We start from the raw sequence: 8,130 nt of genomic DNA on the forward strand, positions 1-8,130 counted from the left end.
CTCACAGCAGATAAACAGTAATGAGTATTTTGGACCAAACCACTACAAATGTGTTTAAAAAAATCTACTATAATTAAGTAATTGTTTGGCCTCTGTCCATTTCATTCCACACTGCTGCCTCACGCTTGTTTAGAGAACAGAGAGAAATTTGTTGAAAATGTGGCAGGTAGTGCAAAAAAAAAAAGCTTAAGCTTGACTCGTTCAAATTAGGTGGTATTTGTACAGATGGAGTACCTGCCATGACTGGCAAGAAGCACAGTCCTGTCGCTTTGCAAGAAACATTTTTGGATCGAAAGTTATTGAAATACCATTTGTATCCATCAGGATTGTTTCCTGAGCCAAAGATTTAGGTTTCTTGCATGTCTAAATCCTGTCAAGTCCTACTCTAGCAAAATAAGTATTTATAGAATCATAGAATCATTTAGGTTGGAAAAGATCTTTGAGTCCAACTGTTAACTCAGCACTGCCAAGTCCACCACTAAACCATGTCCCCAAGTGCCTTATCTATACATCTTCTAAACACCTACAAGGATGGTGACTCAAACATCTGTTCCAATGCTTCATAACCCTTTCAGTCAAGAAATTATTCCTAACACCCACTATGCATCAGAGACGCCAACGAGCATACCAAGTAATTGATGAAAATGATGAGCAGAATGCAGATAAAATGTTTTCTGTCAAAGGGCAAAACCTGTGAAAGACTCTAGAAAGAGGGAACAACCAATACATTTTCTGAACAGAAATTATTAACTTTTCAATGACAACAGTCTTGCTTATAACCAAGAACGGGATCACAAATCCGGTGTATAGGGACATGACATGTCAGTTCTGCAGCCTCAAAACATACAGGGAAAGAAAGGATTACCTGGATTGCATGCTGTCACCCATGTGCTGCTTTTCAGTCAAAGCAGAGACATTCTTATTCTATTTGAATTGTGTGCTTTGATTATGTGCAGTATGTTAGAAGTGACAACTAAAGGTCTGAGAAATACTGTGATCTGAAGTTTGAGGAGTTGTTTCACTCCAAGTTAAGGATCCTAGAAACTAAAATTTCCCACTTGTATCTCATTTTGTAACACAATGTAGACCATTCCTCTGGAAAAGATTCTAGTTTGGAATCGCTAAGCTTTAAAAGAGGAGATGTCCTTGTAGCAGCAGAGTGAAACTTGGTACTCCCACCTAGAGAACAGGACCAGGCACACCCAGAGAACAACAAAACCTGCAAATGAGTACTTTGAAGCAGATCTCCTATGATACATACCTTCCCTTTTAGTGCTTGTGCAGACTGGGACTGACACACATTCACGAGCAGTAATACTCTATTACAAACTTTGTTAAAAATAGACTGTTCAAAAGTCACCAATTCTTATCTCAATGACTTGGTGTCAACAAAGCTGAAAACAAGGGCAAAAAGGACGTTTAGAAACATTATCACACTATTTGAAATTGCAATGGCAGAATTAGCCTGTTAACTTCATTTTAGGAAAAAAGAACTAAGGGTCACTCTTTTGACACTAATAACAGTAATTACATCTAATAAAACGTAAGAATCAAGATAAATTTTAAAGAGCATTTGCAGTACATCTAGGCAAAAAAAAAACCCCAAACAACAAAACCAAACTTTGCTCTAGCAAGATATACTATAAAGACTGACCCCTGGATTTACCAATTTCCAGTCTTGTGAACAGTCTCCTGCCATTGAGGACTTTCTGCAACTCCTATATTTGCACATATTGATTTTATGATTTTTGTTCCTGGCAAATACCATTTTTTGCCTAAATGAAGGTAAGTATAACAGAATATCAACATTTCCAAATAAATCTTCAGAGTGAAAAAAAGCATTACAGAAGTGTTTTTAGAATTGTAAGAAAAGGTTTTCTGGGGTTTTTTTTGTTTGTTTGTTTTGTTTTGTTTTAAGAAAAGAGTGCACTGAAAACGATGTACAAACACTGCTATGTGAAGAATTAAAAATAAAAATAATTGTAATGGAAGTTTAAAGAGATTTTGCCTATTTTCATTTCCACTCCCAGAACAGAAACAGGTTAAAAAGCCAAGAATTAAAACACCAGTAACTTAAATTTATTTTGGTTTTAAGGTTGATAAGATGAACTTTCATCACCAAGATGTATAACCACCTTTGCTTGCTTAACTATATATGACCTAGCAAGCAATTTCATACAAAATTTTGTTGCAGTTCATCTTTAAAGAGAAAGAAGTATTTGTCTCTGCTCTTAAAGGCAAGGGAGTACTTGCAGGAACTTAACACTGTTCACCCAATGCTCTTCCTTCTCTTTTAATTATAATGCCTTTACAGTGGCAAACAGCATAGATTCATTTGAATGTCCAAAGGCTTCACCCTTTCGCTGCAAATTATTCACATGCACATAAAAATGTATACTTTGTAAGTATTACAAGAATATTTTTAATGAAGCAAATTCTGCCAAAACAATACGCATCTGTAATCTACATGAGGGAAATGGCCCTCACATGCTTTTCATGTGTCCCACTAACTCCCAGTGCATGCACATTAAACACTTTGAATGAAATGTTGAATACTCATGATTCTGACATACAAAGTATCTTAAGTGAGTACAGTTGCAGAAGTTCGCAACCCAGTTTTGGTAAACTGCAAAAAATACTCCATTTAAAATCAATGCTATGATTTGGTGGAGGAAAGAACTTTGACAGAAGGAAATGATAGCACCATTAAAACTAACAACATCCACAATGTAAACCTCTTAAGACAGCCCAACACCTAAGACATGCCGTCTTTAAAAGCACATGCCCTTGTAACTGAGGTTGTGCATCCAAAGAATGAAGTGGGAACACAAAGTGACCCACCAGAACACTGTGTGTTAAACTTCCCCAATTTGAGTAAAATACTGGCTATTATGTAAGCACCACAATATACAGGTAATATTTTCTAGCTGAAAACTCCACAGAAATTTTAAGTCCATCCCCTGACCCTTTGGTCCCTTCCTGTCCACCTTCTACTTTCTTTATGCATTGTTTCCCTTTCCTAACCTTTTAAAATTCTGTTTGTCTCTCCTTTTACTGTCACTTGAGAACTGGACTTTTCATTTATTGTTCCTTAAATAATTAAATAGTCTCCATTTGCTTTCCTGCTTCCAAGCCAGAGTAGCATCCCATTTATGTGTTGTCACCCACTTCTATCACCTTTCACTTTTTTCTTATGAGCATATCTTTATAGTACTATTTGGCAAGCAGAGAATAACTTTTTTCTTCTTTTCAAAGGATAGGTTAGCAGCTTTATGAAACTGCTATTAATGAAGTGCTAAATTCATTTAAAACACACACAACTAGCTAACTGAATTGACCCTGAAAAGCAGAGGTAAACTTTAATCAAGTACATCAAGATCTGTAGTGCTAATTTTCATCTCTGTTTAAGTAAAAAGTCCAATTATCCAGCTCAATGTGTCTTTGAAAAGGCCTTTTATCAGTACCATTTCCTCACGAGGCATTTTTTATCTCCTTTCTGTCAGTGGAGCTGAGATAAGAAAAGCCAAATTCAATTCCTCACCAAGGCTTCTAGTCCCACTGAAACCAACCACCACATCTTTTCTGAAGGCCCATGGCAGGCCCATGACAAATCCATGGCACAGCACGGAGCCGAGACAGAGGGCTATGGTACAGCCCTGATCACCTCAGCTTCAAGAGCCAAACTACTCAGATCAGCCACTACTTTCTCCCTGTTGTCTTCTACTTCTCCCCTCTTTTGAGGGCATCTGGCCTTCTTCATCTGTTCCCATTGGTCTACCTCTTTTTTTCATCCCTACAAAAGTTCATACCCTCCAGAGAAAGAAATACCATTTTAATTCAGCAAACATTGCCTTTTCCTTGCTGATAGAAAACAGAACCAAGGAGCAGGGATGAGGATAAAAGGATAAAAGGACTTCCCCAGTGGAAGTCAGTCAGAAATACACCTGTTTTTAAAAAAGATCTGCTTGCTGAAGATACTCAATGGAGCATTGAAACATCCAGGGAGAGAGGAATAAAAGATACTTTCTTGTTCGGTAACAGTAAGCATTGCATTTGCATTTCCAAGTTCAAACTAAGTGTGTAAAGCAAGATACAGGTGCTGATGAGTCTGTAGGGATAAGCAGTGCAGGTCATCAGTGACAAGTACAGACACAGGCACCAGTTACCCACAGAAATCTCCATGAAGCAGAATCATGCATCTTTAAGCAATGTGAACTAATGAGATCCTCCTCCACAGTGAGTTCCACAGCAATTGTTTATCTGAACCATGAGCTCTGATGAAGCAGTGAGTAAAACCGATAGCACATCACACTCTTTTTCCCTCTGGGATGCACCCACAAGTCCGCTGTACATCCAGACCAACAAACTGTGCCAGAATGACAGAAGCACAGAAACGACTTATGAAAAGAGCTGGACTGAAACTAGAAGCAGAGATTAAATTCACCAGAACATCTCTAAATTTGATGCTACTTCACCCACAGCACACTGGATTTAAGAGCAGAAGATATACCTTGTTCATGCATGTATTCACAGATTGTAATCCCTTTAAAAATACTTATTGAAGGTGCTGAGAAATTCCTATATCCTTTTTGCTTGTACTTTCTGTAGACATACTGACATTTGAGTCATACCAGTACTGAAGTGCTCTATTACAATTGCACTTTCTGGAGATTACTTTTAGTAAATAAAATATTAATTTAAAAACAAGCCAAAGCAAATGCTACATATTCTATGAACTCAATTTATTCTTGGCTCAAAATACCACCATTTTGAAATAAGGTTCTGTTTAACATTATTATAAGTTTCTAAATTGCTTCACGAGAGTCTTCTCTAAGCTTATGAACAAAGCTTACTGAATGAAGCAAAATTAGGGGCATTATTTTGCTAGCCACAGAACACTAATTTAATTTGCATTCTGTAATGAGTGCTGATTCAAAGACCAGGCATGCAGATGACAACAAGGACAGAAGTTACATGCAAATCCTGTAAGTCATCACAAATGCAGTGTACCACTCTGAGAGGAAGTACCTTCCTTAGTTCATCTTCTGATTAACTGAAGTGGCAACAACAAATATTTCTACCCATATTCCTTCTTGCTTAAATCATCCACTTCATTAAAAAGTTTAAAATCCTCCTGCCAGTGAGCCATGTATCCCTTGTGTTAGTCTCATAAATATTCCTAGTGAAGTGACAGGAAATATCCTTAAAAGCAAGACTCAGAAGTACCTTATTATTTAACTGAACATCTAAAGGTGCTTTTGAAATGAAGCAATACATTTTCTCTGGTTTTAGATACTTGAGTTAGCACTTCTGAATACAGCTGAATTTTATAAATTCCAGTTCTCTTCCCAGAGGATATTTCTTGAGCTGACATATCATGCACTTGCTCTGTTACTCTCCTTACTCTAACGCTGCTTCAGTGTGAGCAGGAAGAATTTCCTACCTCCCAAAATATTTGAAATGTGGACCCATAAAGCACAAGGAAAAGACACCTATACCCTTAAGTCTTGCTATCCCATTTATATACCGCAAAGCTCTCATGAACTTTATGAGCTCAGGACTGGATCCAGAGCACAGACTTATATGCCTATTAAATGATACTTCTTTTTCAATTAATCACACATTTGAGGCAAAACACATTGATTCTTCATAGTTGCATGTACAGTCCTCATTCACTCAGGCCCTGATCTCCAAGACACTCAGCAGCTTCAACCTGCCCTAAGGCGATTGAAAACTACAAGCACACAGGAGAAGCTCATTTTGGTTGGACTGAAGTCAGCACAAATTTTACAGCAGACCTCAGGGGAAGGCAAGATCAGGGTTCAGTGACCCTGCCAGCAATAGCTGAATAAATGCAAGAGATCTGGACTCAAGCTCACATTCTTCTCTTGCCGAAGTCCAAAACAGCGCCAATGGGCACAACCCTACACGGTGCTGCACACTGGAACTTTCTGACCACGGGCCTGATCCTGCTGTCTTGAAGTAGAAGTAATCCCACAGAAACCCAGCCAACTTGCACAAGTAAGGGCTGCCGCAATCATGGTTATAATTAATTTTGAGCAATTTTGCTATTTAGAAACTAAACTAGAAAATTAGACTCTGAACGTAGCAAAGGTTTTGCAAATTTAGTTCATTCTACAGATTATTTTCCATCCCTCTACTAGAAGCCTATCCTTTTTAACTAAATTACTACGAACAATAGCAATAGGTAAGCCATATGAACACTGTGGTGCTCTATATCAAAGCCTTCAAGCTACTGCTTTCAGTAGGGCGCGACGCACACCTTCCAATTTAAACGTACAAATTATTAGACAGGTAACCACAAGAAGAAATTTTTGACAAGTCTTTTTCAACATTCAGAAAAGGCTACCCCAGTCAGTCTTCAGCTTGAAGAAGGGTCATTTTCCTTTCCTTGCCAAATCTGTAACATTTTCACCTGGCAATTATATTTTAAATAATTCCAATAATCTCAAAAGCTTTAGTTTATTCTGTCATTTTCATACCTATGTAAATAATTCTAGGATTACTTCTTTGAGGAGAGCACTAAATGTTGTTTGCCTGGTTCTCATTCTGACTCTTTAAGCAGTTGGTCTATTTATGCTTTTCACGTTATTTGGCTGTTTTCATTCTGTAATTACACCGTTTCTGCTGTCTAGGGACAATCAGAAAGACTGGATGATAACCTGCAGCCTGAATCACTTTCACATTTTCTAACTGATACTCTAAAACCTCCTAATTTTTGAAGGCAGAAGCCAAGAAGGAAAGAAGAATTCTCGCTGGCACATCTGAGGCATTTTCCAAATTTTTGGCGAGGGAAATTCTGGACGCGTAGCTTGCCAGAAAGGCGAGAGAAGAGCCCGCGGTTCCCACAGACACACTGTACCCAGTACCCGCTTGCTGCAAGAGATCACGACATTTCTGTGCGGGCTCTGAGGTCGCGACCGTGCCCCGCTCGGAGCGCCGGGTCCCACGGAGCCCCCGCGGCCGCGGGACCCCCGAACCCCCGTTCCTGCCCCGGGCCGGGGGCACCCCGCACCCCGCCACACCCCCCCGGGGCAGCTCCAGCGCCACCCGCTACGGTCCCGCCCCGTGCCTCACCGGGCAGGGGGGGCGTCGCAGCTCACCTGGGCGCAGCAGGCACCGCCGCTGCCCTGCAGCCCGGCTGCCGCCCGCCGCTGCCATTTGTTGCTCGCGTTCGGAGAGAGATGCCCCCCTCCCCCCGCATCGCGGCCACCGCCGCCCGGACCGTAGCAACTGGTTCTGGTAGGTCTCAAAGTGGAAAAATCCCACGGCAACACACCCGGCGTTTTCCCACCCGTCCCCGCCTCCGCCGCCCCCTTTCCCCGGCAGCCCCGCTCGGCGCCCCGGCCGCCGCCCGCACGCTGAGCAGCGCGACCGACCTCCAGCAGCCCGCCCGCACACGGGCGGGGAGGGACAGCGGCCACGCACCCCGGGAACACACACGGATGGGAGGGGCGCTTTATCTTCCACCCCCTTTTCTGATGTCGCTCCGGTACGGGATCGGGGGCCGCGGGTCTCAAATCCCTCGTTTGCTCCCAAGCGAGGGGGTGTCAGCCCCCTTCCCGCAGCCTCCGCCTCTGGATTCCCTCCCCATCTCCCGCTGCCTCGGCGGAATCCCGACCTCGTCACACCCCAGCACTCACGGACACCGGAGGTTCGCCAGCACGGGCCGGGGGAGGGAGTATCTCCGCTGGCCCTCGCCGATCGGTGCCGGGCAAGGTGGCACGGCACGGCGCTAGCCCTTGGGAGGCAGCAGCGCTGATCGCCTTCCCCCCGCTCCCTCCCCGTCGAGTTTCCTCCCGGCGCTGCCGCCCCCCGCCCAGCGCATCCGCGGGGCGCCGCAACTCACATCGCGGCGCCTTCCCGCAAAACTTCTCGGCGTGTGGCCCCGGCGGCTCCGCTCCGCTCCGCTCCGCTCGGCGCAACAGGCAGCGCGGCTCACCTGGCGCGGGGCCGCCGCGCCATGGGAGCGCCGGGCGGAGCCTGCGGGCGGCGCGGCCGGGGCGGCGGGGCCTGGAGCAGCCAACGCCCGCCCGCCCTGCTGCCTCCGCCGGGCGCCCGCCGGGAGGCTGTGGCTGCCGCGCCGCCGCTCCTCCTGCCCCTGCGCTG

The 8,130-nt window shown here is 43.7% G+C and overlaps 1 protein-coding gene across 3 annotated transcripts in view; it reads right to left on the reverse strand.

Annotated features, from left to right (window-relative positions):
* LRRC3B (leucine rich repeat containing 3B) overlaps positions 1-8,007 on the reverse strand; it is a 53,165-nt gene extending 45,158 nt beyond the window's left edge. The window contains exon 1 of one of the 3 annotated variants that reach the window (XM_042043665.1): positions 7,871-8,007. The gene's annotated coding sequence lies outside the window, so the exon portion shown is untranslated. Of the gene's footprint in view, positions 1-7,400; positions 7,426-7,664; positions 7,766-7,870 lie in introns of those variants that run through there. The other 2 variants (XM_042043667.1, XM_042043670.1) reach the window with 2 other exon arrangements.
* Between the last annotated feature and the right edge of the window lie 123 nt (positions 8,008-8,130).

The sequence above is a fragment of the Corvus kubaryi genome, unplaced genomic scaffold (genome assembly GCF_017639235.1).
Source record: "Corvus kubaryi isolate FWS band 111438036 unplaced genomic scaffold, C.kubaryi_AGA036_p1.0 37398, whole genome shotgun sequence".
Lineage (NCBI taxonomy): Eukaryota > Metazoa > Chordata > Aves > Passeriformes > Corvidae > Corvus > Corvus kubaryi.